Below are 21,072 nucleotides of genomic sequence, written 5' to 3' on the forward strand. Positions count from 1 at the left end.
CTCGGTCACCCTTATCTTCTTTCCCAACAGGACTGCCCACAGCATATCTATGAGAAAACCTGCAAGTCAGGTCCCACCATCAATGCACGATAAAAGAAAGAGAGAGAAGAGAAAAGGAGCGACGTACCTTCAGAGTGGACTGGGGAAAGGAGCGGTGAAAGTGACCTCGAAGGACCCCGAAGTCGAACATCTTCTCGTAGAAGGCAACGTGCCCTTCGGGAGGGGGGGTTATGTACAGTCTCGTCGTGCCTAGGAAATCTCATGCCAATAAAGTGGGCAATCTCATATCTATCCCTAAAGAAGGCTAGCGACCCTTCCTCCAGCTTGGAAGGGCTGTCGGCTGGTCTTTCTGGAGATTTAGAGGGAGGGACGTAGGGTTGAATTTCCATACCATAGGGAAGGTTGTCCCTCTTGGGTGTGTTGCCCTAAACTCGTAGTTTATGTAAAAACAAATGTATATTCAATAAATTTGTTGTTGAATTCATAGCCTTGCATTGTCCAAAATCCAATAAACTAAACATCCAAGGTTATTATCATATAACTGGGACAGTATATCTATTGGGTATATATTTGATATACTGGGTATATATTTGATATACCCCTAATATACTAGGTATATTTTTGATATACCCCTGATATACAAGTGGATAATGTTCCGTGAATAACCTAAAGGGTTTATAGTATATGGATAAGGTTGGATACCTTATCCTGGCAACACTATAGATACGGTCCACTCTGTAAATGTTACAACCTTATCCTGGCAACACTATGGATACGGTCCACTCTGTAAATGTTACAGATGACTCGATCCAGGTCGTTTGTGTGGAGACATGCAAGTGGGGGTATCCTATACAATGAGTTTGTATAAGATCGGACCACGAAATAGTCAATCTTTAAATATAACACCGTTAACTAACAGATTGTTATTTCTTAGGATGACCAGACAACTCATTCTCAATCTTAAGTGAGTTATGGACTCCTGCCTGTAAGGTCTCGTCCTTTGATCTGTATGGGTCAGAGTGGCACGAGTTGCCGACTCAATATTCCTACCATTTTGGGGACGAGACTGAGTGGGGAGCTGAGAACATAACTTCACAAGATGAAATTCACTCCTCCCCGACCTTAGAGGAGTAGATGACTGTTCTCTTAATTACTGACTTTGGGACTTGAACAAGGGGCCCCACCCTCTCACTGGCCTGAGAGGGACTTCCAGTTACTGGTCGGACCATAACCGGGTTGTTCATTAGAGGAGCAGTGATATTTAAGGAGCAAGATGTAACTCAGGGATAAAACGATAATTTGACCCAGCTTGAGTTACGAGCACTTGTGAAGGATTGACTTGTCATTAATGGTCGTATATCCGTGGACACGAAAACATTCTGCAGTGAGAAGAGTGCAACTAAAGGTCTTTAGTGGAATGACCCGTAGTTAACGAATGTTGATTAACTCGGTCAATGATTTGATCGATTAATCTCGTATCGTTAGAGCTTCTGATCTGTAGATCCATTAGGTCCCTTGCTAGCTCATAACTGGTAAAACGAGGATCAAGTTTTTTGAAGAATTTGAACTGTTCAAATTGCACAAGGAAATATATATATATATATATATATTGATGCATTATAATATATAGTTCATTCTAAATTGAAACTATATATTATGAGAGAAATTATTTGAATGAGATTCAAATATAATTAATATGAATTGGATTCATATTAAAACTATAGGTTAAAAATTAATGCACATAAGATCTACATTAAATCTATAGGTTATACAATAGAGAATATGATTTAATTAAATATGAAATATTTAATTAACTATTAAATAATTAATTGTTAAGTATTTAATATTATATTTAATTAATTACTTATTAATAGGATTAATAATTATTAATTATTAATTTGATTAATAATTATGTAATATATTAATAATATTAATTTTAATTAATGTTATTAAATTATTAACTCCCCTCATTTTAGCAAGGGAGTGGGGAGTTTGATATTTGTTTTGAAAGCAGTTTTATTCTGCTGGAAGAACAGAACAGTGAAACACACAGAACTCCTGGGAAATTTCTCTCAATCTCGATCTCTCTCAATTCTCCCTCTCGTTTCAAACAAACGCTCCCATAAGCGTGTAATCGAGTTCAAGAGGATAGCACGGAAGATTTGGTGGTGGTGTTCGGGTGGAAATTAACTTGTATAAGAGTTCTTCAAAGGTAATAACATTTTTCCCTTGTGTTTTCATTTTTGAACATCTTTGATTTTGTTTCTCAAAATTGATGAACGATGTTCCGCTTCCGCTCCGGGATTCACATCCCATCAGTCCGCACTAGCATGGGAAGAGGACCTATCACTAGAGGTGCCACCCAAGGCTACTCCCTCAGGGCACACCCTACCACTAGGTGAGGCAACGGGATGGGAACCCCCTAGGGGCGATCTTAAGCTCTCCACCGAGATTGCCCTCCTATACTTAGAGCTACCACTACACCTATCCGACATTTCTAACTACAACGAATTTACAAAGAAGGGACGAGCTACTAACCTCAACGCGAGAGTACAGAAAAATCTTAGAAGCGTGGAATGGAGAAGAAGCCCTCGAGTATAGGGCGAGATCCTTACCATACACGTGTCCTCTGCAGACAGTTCATATTACGGGTCAAATCGATGGTTAGGGGCTCAAGAGTGCCTCGAGAACCGCATCCGACGTGAAACTCTTGGGCGGCTATTGAATGCTTCTGTCGGAGCGCTCAATTGGTCCACGTCATCCATAAACCGCTCGGAGAGAAGGTAAAAAAATAAAAAATAGGTCATCTACATTCCCGCCAACGTCTCTCAGGTGAGTGACCCATCACCCGACCTAAGAGGGGGACAATGTTAGGGGTCAAACTGCTCACAGCCGACTTGTTCAGCCAAAGCCAAAAAGCATTGACCTTATAGGTCGGCCTTAGTAACTTGGTGGGAGGGGTAGAGCACCAAACCTAACCTTTCCTACCGCAACAGGGAAGGGACCGGTCAACAGCAAGGACCGGAGGTCACTCAGGAGAGCCCTGCCTGAGTAGGGGAATACCCTAATGGTGTTGGGTGTGTTGCCCTAAACTCGTAGTTTGTATTTATGTAAAAACAAATGTATTTTCAATAAAGTTTTATTCAATAAATTTGTTGTTGAATTCATAGCATTGCATTGTCCAAAATCCAATAAACTAAACATCCAAGGTTATTATCATGTAACCGGGACAGTATATCTATTGGGTATATATTTGATATACTGGGTATATATTTGATATATCCCTAATATACTAGGTATATATTTGATATACCCCTGATATACAAGTGGATAATGTTCTGTGAATAACCTAAAGGGTCTATAGTCACTACAACAAATATCACATACGATAGCATCGAAAAAACGCTATCATAGACTTTCTATAACATTTTTGAGACGCGGTGGTAGGCGATGTTATTAAAAGTCTGAGACTTTCCATAGCGTTTTTTTCATGCTATTATCAACGTTATAGAAAGTTCAATTCTAATTGCATATTTTCAATGTTATAAATTCTTTCCATAGCGTTGATGAAAACGCTATTATAAATTTTATATAGCTTTTAAAAAACGCTATAAAAGACGTTTTATAGCTTGTCATATACGCTATAGTTGATATTCCATAGCATTTTATATAGCATCGTTTTTACGATATTATAAAGATTTCATAACGTTTTTTTTCAAACGATGCGGTAGCCGATGTTATGGAAAGTTTCTGACTTTTTATAGCATTTTTTTGTAATTATGCTAAACGCTATTAAATATTACATAATTATGCTATTATTAATTTTTAATAGTTGTCATAAAGTGCTGTGACAAAATTTTTAACTTTGCAAAAATGCTATAGAAATGTTTTCATAGCGTTTTTTTTTTTATTTATATTTGCAGCATTATATTCATATTCCAAAAAAGAACCTAATTTGAGATATTTTTCATAAAGGGAACCTAATTTCATATTCTCAAAAAGTACATAAATACAAAATCTTCAAATTTCAAGAACGTACGCATCATAAAAAAGTTCAGATCCCAAGCTATATATGAAGCTAAATAAAATACATGAATGTAGCTGAGACATTTAAAGGAGTTCATTGTTGTGAAAAACTGAATAGATAATTAGAAACAGGACCCAAAAAGTACTGCCAAGGAGTGCCAAATATCCCCCACCTACAAAAAAACCAAAATAATATATATTTGTAAGATCAAACTTTATTTTTGCTTCCACACAAACTAAACGAAATTAAACTCAAATAAAAATTTACTTACATATTTATATTTTTACTTTATCAACAAGCCAAACAATCGTAGTACCTACAACATCATCAATAACCATCATATCGGATGTGGGCCTCCATAAATACGGATTTGGTTTTTTCACTGTATCAACCCACACTCGTACAACATTTGGACCGAGAGGGATGTGATGCACAAGAAATGATGGATCATTGGAAGACCATCTTCCTTTAGCAATTACTTCTCCAAAACAATTCCAGTCGAGCAACATGCACTTTCGCGGAGCATTATTATTGATGGTAACACTCTAATTTCACCAATAAAGAAAATCTCAGAGTAATAAATTTATGTACTAGTTCAATACAAGCTTACATATAATACTAAACATACTAGTGGAGAACTTAACTTTGTTGGTGGAACATGTGCTGACGTCGATACATTTGCAGTATGATTGGAATTTTGTTCGCTTGACTTGGCCTATATGTACAAAGTATAGAAATGATGGAGTTTGAAAGAATCATTTAAAATACCAAAGACTAAGTAACTTTACCTTATCTGCTAGTAGGGAAGATATCAAATACTTCAACTCAGTCATTTCTGATGTCATTCGGTCGCATCGTTCTTGAAGAAAAGTAATAGTATTATCATTTTGACTCATAGACAAAAACTTTGATTTTGTCACTCCATGTCCATATCCTCTTACATAACCACGATCAGGACCCAATGCTTTACTGATTGCATCATCTACCACATTATTGTCAGTACTCATACCTTCATGACTCGTATTCTGATCCAAACGCTCATAACATTACGTTTCAAAACACCCACGAGATTAAAGATATTAAATAGCTTTCAAAAACTACCATTGATAAACTAACACACTCAATAATACATATCAACTTTATATCTACAAAACCACACAATGAACAACCTCACAAGAAGAAAACAAACTCAATTATAGTCTATGGAAAAGGGGGGAGTCATAATAAAAACATCTAGATACACTAAACTTAAAACATCTAATTGAGATGAACTACATATTCGGAAAAGTCAATCACAACTAATGATACCAACAAACTCAACATAACCACAAGAAGACAACAACATCTAGATGCAATAAACTTAAAACACCTAATTGAGATGAACTACATATTCACAAAAGTCATTCACAACTAATGATACCAACAAACTCAACATAACCATAAGAAGACAACAAACCCAAGACTACCACTAATAGTGAACTCCACAAAGAAGAACAGTCATACACAAAGATAGCATAATGATAGTCTATGGAGGGGGGTGGGTCATAATAAAAACGTCTAGATGCAATAAACTTAAAACACCTAATTGAGATGAACTACATATTCACAATGACAGTTCATTTGGGGGAGGGTAATCATAAGACATGGATACACTATTACATACTATGGTCTCAGCAACTTCTTAGTTAACGGGCTGTCCATCCTTTCTCATGTGTGCTTTTGTCCACACTATTACTCGCGTAACCTTATTTGGAGTAGAAGAGCTATTTCTCTACGTGTATAAATAATTAAAAGTTATTTAGTTATGTCATATGTAATACTAATTATCAAAATTATGTAACTAATACCGTCTCTTCTGCCAGTCGAGCATATCCTTTATGACTACAAGTGTGTGGTAGCTGTTTTTTCTTCATCTCCTTGAATTTTTCACTCTTCGCCTAATAATGATGTTTAAAGTGTTAATACATACCTACATGTGAATAAGAAACAAAGAAACAATATGTTTTCATACCAAGAATTTAGCACTTGTCTTCTCCTTCACGAAATCCATCCAATCATCCATTGAAGAAATATTGTCTGGCTTTAGTTTAGCCAACTTCTCATTAGTTGAAGCAGTTTGAATTTGACTTACCAATCGAGATTTGCTTGCCCTCCAAACTTATTAAAAGATATGCTTAGCTTTGATTGTGGCTCAACTGCTATTGTTTTCATTTTGGTAGGTCCTCTTCTTTTTTTAGGTTCTAGTTCTTTGGTAGGAGGTTCAGACCCTTCTCCATTTTCCTCTGTCTCAATATGAACCTCCTCGATGGGTGTTAACCTATGAAGTGCTCCCCTTGTTCAAGTAGTAGGAGAATCTAGTACATTAGGTTGCCTTGTAGGGTTCTCGTGTAGCTCATTAGGGTTGGGATGATCACATGAGTTTCCGTTTCTTCATGTATGTGTGTGGGAGGAGTCATGGGTGGACTATCCGTACCATTTTCATGATTTGGGTTTTCAGAAACAGGTGAGATCTCACTTTCTCTCACTCCACTATACTCCCCAATATTTACGTCATCCACTATCTTTCTTTTAACACTTTTTGGCAATGGCTGAATGGATGATGCATTGTCGTCACAGTCGGTTAAGTCCATACTAAAGGACGTTGCAAATCTCCAAAAATTCTTTTCAGCATTGCGCTCAGAACGTCGTGGTTCAACGACATATGGTCCTGTAGTTGACGACCTCTTCCATTTCTTGAGAATGCCCTTCCTTTTTAGCAAGTCCTAAAGAAACAAATTGTAAATTAAAGCTAACTTACCGGTGCATTTGTCTTCATGATGCCAAATCGTAAATTGTCGGGCCTATGAATTTTACCTGAAACAGAAAATACTAAATGACATAATAAGAGTTAAAACAACACACAAATAAATTATCATATTCATATTCACCTTTACAAAATACCTACAAACTTGCCAATATACAAAATGGTCACTACCGTTATCAAAATATGACATATTAATCCTACATTTGTGCAAGTTTACAAAATGGTCACTAGTGTTATCATATACAAAATGGTCATTAGTCTTGCAAATTTACAAATATCGTGACATAACACTACATTTGTGCAAGTTACAAAATGGTCACTAGTGTTATCAAATCAAGGTGCCTTCACAATCATCTCGTGCATAGTTGCATTCTTTAAAATCTACATCAGTTTCTTCGAGTGTAGCAAATTGTTGTCCTTCACCCACAAAACTTGTGTGTGCATTCTCATCATACTTGTCTAACTCATAAAACCCCCTAGGAGGTGCTTTTAATAAAACATACCAATTAGATGTGGCATGTTCTCTGGCGTAAAATACTTGTTTCGCTTGTGATGTAAGAATAAATGGTTCTTTTTCAAATTGACTTTGACTTTGATGCAAGTTAACCAATGTAAATCCATCTTCGATTTTAATTACATTATGGAGTTTTGCCCAATCACACTTAAAGAGTGGGAGTCCATAGATATAATAATCTAGTAAGAGAATTTCTGTCAGAACTCCATAATACATAACCAGATCAACAATCGGAACTCCATCTATAGCACTTGATCTACATAACGTAGTCGCCTCAATAGAAACACCACTATTTTGAGTTGACCTTTCAATGCTCTTTATGTGAAACCGTTACCTATTTATGATGTACCCTGAATGAGACATCGCACTCTTCTGTGGTCCATTGGCAAGCCACTTTAATAAATCCAAGTGCATCGTGTTATCAGAATCTAACGAAATCTATTCCAATGAAAAATCACATATTTAGAATCACTAGTGATAACTACACTATCCGTGGAAGCACATAGTATATTACCTTGTCTTTTAACCAAAGTGGAAATTCCGCTGTGTGAACCTTCATTAGAAGATTGTTGTCAGCACCCAATCTTCTATTCGAACTCAACAACTTCGTTTTATGCATCCTGACATATATTGATGAACCACACATTAATGTTTGTATTTCATTCACTCAATGCTAATGGGCAAATAAAATGCTCACTCTATATATGGTTCCACCACGGCTGAGTTGAACAACACTATTGATGAGCTATTTGGAGTACATCATCAGATAATGTAATTTGGGATCCAGATGATATAGGACAGCCTTCAAGAATGACATCGTTGTTGAAATCCTCATTACGACATTCTCTGCTGTCAAGTTCCGGTGAATCTTTGACACAATTCTTATAAAAATGAATGCACTCATTAGCTAAATAACGCTCTGCAATGCATCCTTCTGGACGTGAATTATTCTTAACATACCTCTTCAACGTCTTCATGTATCTAAAAATATCACAATACATGTAAGATGCTCAAGATTTCCAACTAATGGACACTTAAAGTTTAGACTGTGATAAATAACACACCTTTCAAAGGGATACGTCCAACGAAATTGAACTGACCCACATAATCTAACTTCACGTCCTAAATGAACGACCAAATGAATCATGATGTCAAAGAACGAAGGAGGAAAAAACCTCTCCAAAAGGCATAATGCATGAATCACTTTTTTTTCAACCTCCAACATATTTTCTCTATCAATCATACATTGGCAAATTTTATTGAAAAATACACATAATCGTGTGATTGATTTTCTTGCACCTTTTAGAAGCATTCCTCTAATTACAACAGGTAGAAGTTGTTGCATTAACACATGATAATCATGAGACTTCATTCCAGTTATCTTGCACTCTTTCAATGAAACACAATTTGAAATGTTTGAACTGTATCCATCAGGTAACTTCAAGTCAAATAACCTCCTTAAAAATAATTGCTTTTCAGATCTTGACAATGTGTGTGGAGCCGGAGGAAGGTAAACTCGACCCCCACGCTCTTCTGGGTGTAAGTCATGTCGTATATTCATATCTTGTAAATCTTTCCGAGCATTGAGGCCATCTTTCGACTTTCCACTAATATCTAACAATGTACTAACAATGCTCTCACATACATTCTTCTCAACATGCATTACGTCCAAATTGTGGCGCAACACAAGTTCCTATAATATTGGTGGACAACAAATGAAGTTAGTAAACGATGTATGTCTTCAAGTTAGATCAAATATACAATGATAGTATAAAGATGCTTTTACCTTCCAATATGGTAGCTCGAAGAATATAGATCGTTTCTTCCACAATTCGTTTATCCCTTTATGTTTCTTTTTGTTTTTTCTTCTCACACTTCCCCTAATGGTTTAAAAAATCTTTAAGTTCACCTTAAATTGCATTTCCGTTCATGATTCTAGGAGCTTGTCGTTCTTCCAATATGCCATTAAACCAAGACTTCTTCCTTCTATATGGATGAGACGAAGGTAAGAATCGTCTATGGCCCATAAAACATACTTTCTTGCTATTGTACAACCATTCAGCTTGTGTGTGCTCCCCGCAAATAGGACATGCAGTTTTGCCTTTCATTATGCACCCGCCAAGATTTCCATAGGCAGGAAAATCATTTATAGTCCACATAAGAATGGCTCTTAGATTGAATTTTGATTTGCTTGCTGCATCATAAGCTTTCACTCCATTCCATAACTTTTTCAAGTCATCAATTAATGGTTCCAAGTAAACATCAATGTCGTTACCAAGTTGCTTGGGACCAAGAATTAATAACGCCAGAATTATGTTCTTCTTTGCCATACATAGTCATGGAGGTAGGTTGTATGTCACAAGCATTACTGGCCAACAACTATATATGTACTACTAATGTTAAAATATGGGTTAAAACCATCAGTGGATAGGTCAAATCGTAAGTTGCGTGAATCACTAGAAAAATCTGGCTATTTTGCATCAATTGACTCCCACGACACACTATCAACTGGATGGTGCATCTTTCCATCATTGCTTTTATGATCTATATGCCACCGTACTAATTCAGCTACTTCATGAATTCTGAACATTCGTCTAAGTCTTGGGATGAGAGGAAAATACCTTAGCACTTTAGCAGGAACACCTCGTTTCATTCACCTGGTGCACTTATCTACCATCCATCGAGAATGTGAACAAATTGGGCAACTATCCAAACTTTGTTCTCCTTAGTAAATAAGCAACAGTCATTCACACAGGCATGAATTTTTCTGTATCCTAAATCAAATACTTGTAAGAACTTCTTCACTTCATAGGTAGACTTGGGGATGATATTATCAGGGGGTAGAATGTCATGTAAGAACTCTAAAAGACTTGTAAAACTCTTATCAGTCCAATCATTAGCACCCTTAATCTTATATAAGGATGCAACAGCTGACAATTTTGTATATTTTGTACACGATGGATACAATGGAGTGTTCGCATTAGAAAATTTTTTGGTGAAAGCCTTGTATGTAGAAGGTCGAGGTTCATCAATTGGTTCGTCTTCTACAAGTGAAGCATTACTAAAAGTTTCACCATTAAACAAATAATGGCATCCAATTGAAGACAATTCTTCACCATGATGATACTGAATCTTATAAGTCAAATCCATACCTTTAATAACCAAATGTTCATACACAGAATCAAAGGTTTGGTGATTCATGTTCCTACATATCTTGCAGGGACATAATATTTTGTCCACCCCATCCGACTTACTTTTCACTTGTTCGACAAAGTTCCATGCACCCCGCAAGGATTCATCAGTAGCTCTATAAATTAAAAAATAAAACTCAACAAATTAATATAACCAATTTGTTTAAGCTATTACTAATTAATATTTGACATACTCATACATGTTCAAATGAATTCAATCTTTATCAAACATTCTTCCAGACAAAATTGCTTTAAGGACAAAATGATACAAAAGAGTTCCAATATCTTAATTCACTTCATCACAGAAACAAAATTCATAATCCAAACTTGCCATTCTAATTCAGAATCCAACAATTTCATTACCTTCGCAAAGTAATCCTTCTTGACTCTCTATAAACAATTTGATGTCCCCACAAATCAAATGCCTTGAATTTTGTTTTTCAATACTCAACTCCTCTGATGTTGGGTACTAGGTACAATGGTGCAGATCAATTAGCCTCTACAAACAAAATCAAACCAAACCAAAGAAATAAATAATTTTGGGCCTAGAAATAAAACACAACAAAAAGTTTGGCATTAAGAAGGAAAATAATCCAAGGAAATCAGGTTAGACTGACAATTTAGAAACAAATCAGTCTCAGGTTATAAAAAGTATTATTTGTTGTAGTAATAATATCATGGAATAATCTTGAAAAAGAAGACAGAAAACCCAACCTTGATAATCTTCCTTCTCGGACACGATTCAGCGACCTTCAAAACTCTTGTTGAAGGACTTATAAAAGATCTGAACTCCACGAAAACAAAAAAGTTAAGACATGTAAATTATAGGTTCAGATGTAGAATATTCTCATTAGATCTTAATCTGTAGTAAGGAAATGAAGGCATAAAAAACTCAAACCAATAACATAAATCTCACTCTCTAGATTAAGTTTCAAAAATCAAACTCTCCTCGCGACCCATCTTCTTCAAATCTAACACTTCAGATTAAGGTAGAAATAGATAAATAATAAAGATAACAAAACACATAACTAGTAATTTACATACCAGAAAAATAAGCCACACAATACCATAGAGCATATCAGTAATTTTTTATTTTTTCCCTATCATGACCACATGAATAGAATTCAAGGAAAGAACATAAATTGCATAACTCTCACAAAAATTCTAGAAACAATTTGCTATCTTAGCAACATTATCTAGATAATAATCTATATTTTGCAAAAAAAAAGCTCATAAATGTTTCATTGCATAAACAATCTAACCATCAACTCCTCATTCAGCCAATTACCTCGGTCTAAACATAATCTCTATCCAAATGGGACAACACAATAATAAACCATTATCGATGGGGAAAAAACACTCCCCTTTACTTGTCAATATGTTTATCTTTGTTGAATTAGCAAAGAAAAATGACAAGGGAACAAATTATGTATACAAAAAATAATTCACAATGACCATTACTTTCTGAACGAAATTCTTGTCAAGTCTTCCCTCGCACCTCAAGTCCTTGAAAAAGGCATCTTTCCCTGTACAGAATCAGTTGGGAATATTGCAGACAAAGAAGGTAAAGCAACACCAACTAGCAGAGCTACTTCCACCTCTTCTTTATGTGATCTATCTGCAATTTTTGGCCTAAAATGAAGCTTTTGGCGAACAGATTGATTTGGAGATAATAGGAAGTGTCAAAGATGCCCAAGCTTTTGCACACCATCAAGCAAATAAAAAAACTGGTACGTGAGTGTTTATTTGTTCTATGACCATTAGTTGAATAATTATAGCATATCCGATAACGTATCGAAATCCTATGCCCGAATAATGAAGTATATAATAAGAGATCATGTTTAGCTAGCTAATCAATTAAATTCTACCTATGATAATTATTTATTATTTAGATAGATTTTAGGCAAAACACAAATTCTTTAAGATCACAAATGCAAGTCCAGGGGAAAACTCAAAGTCCTTTTTCATTTGGGACATACACATTCAACAAAAAGTCAGGAAGTTGAGCATTTAATAGGCCCGTGAACCCTAAGTTTCATAGATAAAATCATTGATGCCAACGTAAAATATGTTATTAAATGCCAGACAAAGCAAGTTCAAAATCATGACCATATGAAATGCAAGTTACTTACAAAACGGAAGAAAATCACTACTGTTAATGCACAAACACCTCTAAGGAGAATATGAAGGCCACTACTCAACGGTTTTCTGCTCAATAATGGAAACTTTTAATAGAATACAAATCAATAACATTTTTAGCACAATCAAACAAAAGAGATTGAATCAAACCTTTAAAAATCTCACATTGAAAAAAGGGAAAAGAAAATGGAGACCTCAAGGAAACTACAGTGAACCTACTCTCCCTCCTAAACAAACCTAGGTTATTAACACTACGCTCGGTACTACTAAATAAGAGAAGTTTAAAGGTATACGGGTTACACTAGCTCATCCTCCATTTTTTAATAGTGTTATTCCCAATCACAAGAGTAACAGTAACCTGCTGTTTTGTTTCAGCCCTCATTTTGCTTATACCAATTTAAGAATCCTAAAGCCTCAGCCTCCTTTTTCTCAATGATTTGTCATCCTTAAGTCTTACATATATAACAAAATCCCTTTGTCTTATTTTTGCCACAATCTCTTATTCTGATGGTGACCTATTTGTTGATTTTGGTAAAGAATTGATAATGTACGAGAACGCGTATTTATCTTAAAAGAAAGTCGCATTATTACAAATTCTTTCTACTTCTCAAAGAAATCTCTCAAAAATATATTAGGAATGATGAATAAAAAACCACTACAACCCAAAACACCACCATTTAAGGGAACACAACACTCCAACCCATAAAAAACCAAGCCAGTCACCATACATTGAGAGAAACCATCCACCGCTTGAAAATCATAAAAACACAAAAAAGAAAAATCAGCCACCAACTTGACAAACACGCACATATAATCTGGAAACCCAAATCAAAGAAACAAATCAAGATTGGGAAATAGAAAAGCGACAGAGGTCAAAATTAGTAGTAGAAGCAAAAATAATAGAGAAACGAACTCGAAGAGAACGAAGACGAGCAATTTCTCTGAGACGCCCTGCACGACTCCTTCAACTGTTGTGAGGTGTATATTAGAGATTGAAACTTAAAAATGCAATATGTTTTTACACCAAAAGCGAAAAAATCCTTAAATTATAAATTGAAGAGTTTGGAACATTGGACATGGAACAAAGAGAGTGAAGCGACAAACAAAGCAAGTGCAGTGAAGGGGGTGTGTGGACTTGGAGAACTCGACGACGAACTTGTAGATACCGATAGAAGCAGCGGGGGAGACGTGCGGATACTGGAGAACTTGACGGCAGCGGCGTGTGGATACCTAGAGATCCCGAGGGCGTGGGCGAACAGCCGAACACGAAGAGGATTGCTTTGCACAGAGAGAATGTCGAATGAAGGATACGATACTTTTTCATGATAGGGGAAAAATGAGGGAAGAAAAAGGAGGTTTTGCTCTTCACATTGGTGACGCTACAAATTTCACGGGAGAACTGGAAAAAATTGGCCACCTTTTTTTTTTATTTCTTCCATAGCTTATTTTTTCAAAATGCTATCTCACATAGCTCTAAATAACTATATTTCTTGCAGTGAGTATATGGATAAGGCTGGATACCTTATCCTGACAACACTATGGATACGGTCCACTCTGTAAATGTTACAGACGACTCTATCCAGGTCGTTCGCGTGTAGCCAATCTTTAGATGTAATACCGTTAACTAACAGATTGCTATTTCTTAGGATGATCAGGCAACTCATTCTCAATCCTGAATGAGTTATGTACTCCTGCCCGTGAGGGCTCATCCTTTGATCTATATGGGTGAGAGTGGTCCGAGTCGCCGACTTAATATTCCTATCATTTTGGGGATGAGACTGAGTGGGGAGCTGGGAACATAACTTCACAAGATGGAATTCACTCCTCCCCGACTTTAAGCAGTAGATGAGTGTTCTCTTAAATGCTGACTCCGGGACTTGAACAAGGGGCCCCACCCTCTCACTGGCCCGAGAGGGACTTCCGGTTATTGGTCGGATTAAAACCAGGTTGTTCATTAGATGAGCAGCGGTATTTCAGGAGCAAGATGTAACACAAGGATAAAACGGTAATTTGACCCATATGTGGTTACGAACACTCGTGAAGGATTGACTTGTCATTAATGGTCGTATATCCGTGGACACGAAAACATTCTACAGTGAGAAGAGTGCAGTTGCAGGTCCTTAGTGGACTGACCCGTAGTTAACGAATGTTGATTAACTCGGTCAATGAGTTTGACCGATTAATCTCGCATCGTTGAAGCTTCTGATCTGTAGGTCCATCAGGTCCCCTTGCTAGCTCATAACGGGTAAACGAGGATCAAGTTTTTTGGAAAATTTTGAAATGTACAAATTGCTCCAGGGATTATATGTATAGTGATACATTATAATATATAGTTAATTCTAATTAAAACTATATATTATGAGAGAAATTATTTGAATGTGATTCAAATAAAATTAATACGAATATGATGTGCCTAAGATGGATATTACAACTATAGAATATGATTCTATTTTTGTAATAAATAATTAACTGTTAATTATTTATTTGATTTATATATATATATATATATATATATATATATATATTAATTATTAATTTGATTAATAATTAATAATTATTTATTAATTAATATGATTAATTAATTAAATATATATATATTAATTATTATTATTTATTAGTAATATTAATATATATAATTAATATATAACAAGGGAGTAGGGAGTTAAGTGACGTGGGTAACGTCACAGCTTCTTTTATTTTGGTTTTTCAGAAAGGTTTTGATAGAACTGAACAGAGACTCTCAAGTTTTTCTCTCAATCACACTCTCTCAATTCTCCATCACGTTCCAAACCGACGCTCCCACAAGCAAGATCGTCGCACCTTGAGGAAAGTAAGGAAGTTCTATTGGTGATGTTCTGGTTAATCCATTGAAGAAGCATTCTTCAAAGGTAAGGAAACCTTTTCTTTCCCCTGTATTTTACTTTTGAACATTGAGTTTTGATTCTCAAAATTGATGAACGAAGATCATCGCTTCCGCTGCGGGATTCACATCCCATCAGATGGGATGGTTATCTACCCCTTCAACCGTTATAAATACACCACTCCACCATGGGCCCACGTATGAAAATCTGTTTGACGCTGATCTGTTGAGCTCAGACTATATACTAACTTGGGCGTCGGAGTGGCTTACCTCCTCGCAGGTACCATAGGAATCGCTCTAAGTGCCGCCGGCCGACCTCCCAGGTCGTCATCTATGCCTTGGCATATTTTTTGCATAAACAGTTCTTTATGCCTTTGGTAAACACTATAATTTGTATTATCGACAAAGATCAATTTGCTAACTCGTTTTTTTTATGATATTTTTTCTTTAATTTTGGTTTATGATATTTTCTCTTTGATTTTTGGTTTTAATTAAAATTATTGATGTAAATTTCTACCAAGTGTCAGAGATCGACCTCGACTCTTCTCTAACGAGCTGTTGTAGAGTGAGCTGGAGAGGGGAGACGTCCCCAGCAACCTAAAGCAGACGAGATGGAGAGGGAAGACCTCTCGGGCAAGTTGAGGCAGAACGAGGTGGAGGGGGGAGATCTGCAAAAATAATTTAAGCACTCTGACGCTCAAGTTAGTAAGTTCGAGCTGAGTAAATCAACTTAATACAAAAATTGCATACCTTATTGAGTGAAGTGAAGGTGTATTTATAGGAGTTTGAAGGGTAGTTATCCATCCCATCAACTGGTTTCCCTGGGTGGGTGAACTATGTACTGTTGACAGAACTGCATGACGTCAGAGCTTGTCCCTGAAGAGCTCTTCCATAGATGAGTTTAAGAGCTTGGCGGTAGATAAGCTTAAAATCTCTTCCGTAGATGAGCTTATAGGCTCTTTTGTAGATGAGCTTAGGAGCTCGATGGTAAGATGAGCTTAAAACCATTTTCCTAGACGAGCTCAGCAGTAGATGAGTCTAGGAGCTCTTCCATATATGAGCTTAGGAGCTTGGTGGTAAGATGAGCTTAAAACCACTTTCGTAGATGAGCTCAACAGTAGAAGAGTCTAGGAGCTCTTCCGTATATGAGCTTAGGAGCTGAACGATAGATGAGCTTAAGAGCTTTTTCGTAGATGAGTTTGGGAGCTCTTCTTTAGATGAGCTTAGGAGGTCGGTCGCTAACAAACATCAAGTATGAGCAATGTGCTTTGAAGGATTTGAATTGAATCGTTAAGCTTGAAGCATTTTCTCCAATTCTTGTGGAATATGACTCGTATTGATTGTAATTAACCTTGTTGCTTGAGCAAATATGATATTTCATATCGACATTGAAATTTAAATTCGAAAATGAAACGATTTAGAAGGAGAAGTTATTTAGTATAGTATGATATGTGAGAAGTAGTTTTAAGTTGTCAAATCATGAGACTTTTCAAACTCTCTAATATCAAATAGAATTTTTCCATTCACTCTCAAAAATTCAAAATTCTTCCGTTTTGCAGATGACTAAGAAGAGGAAAATACAATTGTGCACACCAATTACTCCACCATGACTACTTATACAATTTTTTTTTGTTGCATTTTATATTTAATGAAGTATGATATAAAGTAAGATATTGTAGGTTAAAAGACACTAAATGGTATTTCTAAAAAAACAAAAAAAAAACAAAAAAAACAACGAAACAAAACTAGACTTAAAATAATCAAATGTATTTGGTTGGTAATCTGAAAATGAGAGATTCTAGTAAAAACTATATTACATGTTTTCAGATAGGTAAGGTAGCAGATTTGAAAATAGAATCTCAATTTAAAAAATTGTTTAAGGTGGTTAGTAATATGTTCGTAAACTAATATTAATTAATTTATTGACATATATATTATAAATTTTGTATAATTATAATTTTATAATATTATATAATCTAATATATTATAATTTACATGTTTTTATTTTAATAAAAAAAAATGAAACGAGTTTAAACCGTAAAATAGTGTATTTATCAAAAAAAAAATTATCTAATTTTAGATCTTAAAGTTTCAAATTCAAAATCCAAAAAATTGAAAACGTTGTTTTATAATTTCCTCTTTGATCATAGAATCCGACAATAGTTTTAAAAAATGAATATGTCAAATAGATATTCATTTTTAGTAAATCTGAAAATAATAAATAGAATTCAGATTTCATACCAAAAAAATACCCTAATTAACTTTAATTTTTGATGGGAATGACTAACCCATCTTATTAGTTATCAGACATTTTAATCTTGACCCATATTATTTGTTGTCTGTACTTAAGAAAACTTCAATCTTTTTGGGATGTTTGAGGCAAGGACTTATGAGGGGGGAGTTGAGAGTGTTTATGCAAAGGTTTGCACAACGTTGTTTTACGAACCAAGCTCGAACCCGGTCCCAGGATCGACCTCAACCCAAGAGTGAACCTGCACAAGAGGGTAAACTCTCTGACGCTCAAGTCAGTGTTGGTCGGGCACAATATAAGGTTCGAGATGAGATTTGATACCTGAGCTGAAATGAAGCCCTCTATTTATAGGTGGTGGATCCGACAGTACTCACGACCCACAGTTACATGTTTTTTTCTCATGTCGGACCTGTCGGGTTCCGAGCAGATCGAACCCCAATCAGGTCGAACTTTGGCATGTATACTTAGCCTTTTTCCAATGGGCGAACCCGACCTCCTTGGCAGGTTCGAGGTGGACTTGGGATATTTTATTCCTTGAACACCAATAAGCGTCCTCCAAGTGTCTAAGGTATTTTTACCCCCAAACATTGGCCCCCTCTCTGCCAGGTTAGATCTCGACCTGGCAGAGAAGTTTATCCAAGTCGATTTTGGACACGTGGCGACTTCTAATTCGTAGAGAGAATATGACCGTTGTGGAAGACGTTTCGATCTGCGAGGCTGTCAGAGCACTCAAGTATTCCGTCATTACGAATCTCGAGATGATCCTAGCCGCTAGTTCATTACACGTGTACGGCGTAGAGGTTTTCCCGATTAGCTATAAATAGTTCCGGGACTTCAGGTCAAACCTTACGTTCCCTGAATTTCTGGAGTTCGATCTGAAACCAGCTCGAACCTTCCGTAGGTCAGTCATTCTTGTTTTACTCTTGTTTGCAAATATGGTAGTTTTCATGTATTCCCCTTCCAGTAGTGATAGTTTAGGTTGTAACGCCCCGTGTTCTCCGACTCGTTTATTTTCAGAGATAAATAGTGCCTTTCGATCTTTCCCTAAGTTGATAACTTTAATTCTTGGATCTTCTAACTTCGAAATTCTAATTTTTGGCTAAATTAGAATTAAGTTTAATTTCATTGGATTAAGATAATTTAAGTTCTCGACCTGTGTAGGAGATTTTTAGTTAAATCTTAAATTCAGGGGTTTTAGGATTTTCCTTCATAAATTCTACTTTTCTTGGAATTATTATTCTTGGGTTTTAGAGTTTAAGTTAATGATTTTGTTTAGGGTTGTGGGTTTTATTTGATGTTTAAACTATAATTATTGGGCTTATTGTTTTGGGTCATTGTTTTGTTTAGTTGGGCCACCTTCAAGAATAAGGGTTTGGGCTTTTAGGTTTTAAAACAAACAAAAGAAAAGGAGATTAAAACAAAACAAACCCTAGGTCTTCTTTATCTTCTTCTCCTTCAAAACCCCCTCAAGCCGCCGCACCTTCCCCAATTTCTCTTCTCCGGCGACTCCACGGTGGCGGCAACCCATAACTCAGCGCCTCACGGCGTCACGGCAGCAGCAGCACATTCAACGCATTTCGACGACGGCAGCAAAACAGCTCGAGCGGCCGACGTCCTTCTGCAGCAGCGCACGGGGGTTGATTCCGTTCGACTAACTCGCATTTTACGGTGTTTCAGCATTGGTGACCAGGGACGTCACGGTAGCAGTGGCGTAGTCGAGCAGATCCGACGTGTTCTACAACACCCACACTACCAGATCTGCGTTATTTTCCTCTGCGACGCTCGAAGTAGCAGTAGCTCGAGTGTACCCAACGTCTTTTAGCGACCAGAGGCGTGTTTTCCGCTCCGGCGACCTCCAAACCTTACGGCCAGCACTCGAGCAGCAGTAGTTCGCAATGATTTCTTCGTTCCAGCATGTTTTGGCATTGACCCACACCAAAAGAAAGCTTCATTGAAGTTACCCGCCCCTGTCGGCATTGAATTGACATTGAAGCACTCTGATTTGGACCCAAATTGGCGTTACCCATCGCTTTTCGACATCGACCCACTCTCAACCCAAGTGGTCTTAGTGTGAGTTAGTAGGTAACGACTCACCTAAACTCGGTTTCAATTATATTTAAGTGTTTCTAATCGGTTACTAACCTAGAGATCGTACTTCTTTTGATTTAGGAAGTCTTCGACAAGCTTAAGAGCCTTAGGACATTTGTTTGTAAGTAGTTTCTTATTGGAGGGATTGGTTGTTGTGTGCTGATATGATATGGTTGTTTGCTCGTGTGCCCATGTGTGATATTTGCATGTTGCTTGTCGTTGTTATCATTTAGTAAACGTCATTGTTGATAAAACTGTTGATATATCTTGGGAAAATTATGTGGTTGTGTGAATAAATTGTAGCCAAGTAATCTTGGATGACTATGATTGAATTGTTGTTATGTTCTAATTGGTTTTCATGATGAAACTTGTATACCGGTACTATAATCTGTTGTCTCGTAAGCATATTGAATGTTTATGAGAAGTCGGTTGTGTTTGATGTATGCTGGGTATCTATCAATTATATTTTGGTTAAGTTGTTGGTTGTGTCTTTTCTGTGAACAAAGCCTGTTGGAGCTGTTGGATCACGTTGGACTAATTTAAATTGATTGGTTTTACATATGAACATTTTGGTGTATCGCATATTGGACTGTTATGAGATTATTGATGTATGAGGCATGGCGTAGTAGCAAGTAGGACTTTTGTGAGAGTTTTGAGACATAACAAAGTAAGTAGACAAGGGGCGTGTGCGTGCGTTAATGTATGTTAAATGGTCTCTAACGTGCTGATTTTGTGGCGTTTAATGCTAATTTTGTTACGTCATTGTACTAAATAATTCTCGTTGTGTTAGTCGATATACTTGGAGTAGTGTTGGATATTTGTCGATGAAAATGGTGAGTTTTCTGCTTTGCTAAACTGTTGAGTATTGCTGTGGTAATGTTTGTTGCCTGGATATGCATGAATTGTTCGGCGTGTTTTGTGAGCTATTATCCTTAGTAATGCTTGTTAAATAATGATGTTGGATATTGAACATGATTGAGTTGTTATCTCATTATTAGAAGGTTGTCTATGTTGTGGAAGCATGCTGAATTGTATGTGTGAGTTGGAAGATGCAGGGGTAGTGGCTTAAGAAAGTATATAGTAAGACTCTGGTGAGAGTTGGATTCTTGGAGAAAGTGAATGGGTGAGTGTCAGAGTCTCGGGTATAAATGGTCGGGGGCTGATACGTCACTAATTGGGTATCGAGGCCTCGGGTAAAA

The 21,072-nt window shown here is 36.4% G+C and overlaps 1 non-coding gene across 1 annotated transcript; it reads right to left on the minus strand.

Annotated features, from left to right (window-relative positions):
- Positions 1 to 4,045: 4,045 nt before the first annotated feature.
- On the minus strand, positions 4,046 to 19,762 carry LOC111025029 (uncharacterized). The gene is made up of 10 exons (XR_015789027.1): positions 19,647 to 19,762; positions 9,131 to 10,651; positions 8,409 to 9,037; positions 8,042 to 8,325; positions 7,859 to 7,964; positions 7,679 to 7,782; positions 6,039 to 6,880; positions 4,816 to 5,964; positions 4,299 to 4,742; positions 4,046 to 4,199 (listed from the first exon to the last, which is right to left on the minus strand). It is a non-coding gene; the product is annotated as an uncharacterized LOC111025029 (transcript).
- Between the last annotated feature and the right edge of the window lie 1,310 nt (positions 19,763 to 21,072).

Source organism: Momordica charantia (genome assembly GCF_013281855.1).
Source record: "Momordica charantia cultivar OHB3-1 chromosome 11 unlocalized genomic scaffold, Mcharantia_2.0 BLBB01000011.1, whole genome shotgun sequence".
NCBI lineage: Eukaryota > Viridiplantae > Streptophyta > Magnoliopsida > Cucurbitales > Cucurbitaceae > Momordica > Momordica charantia.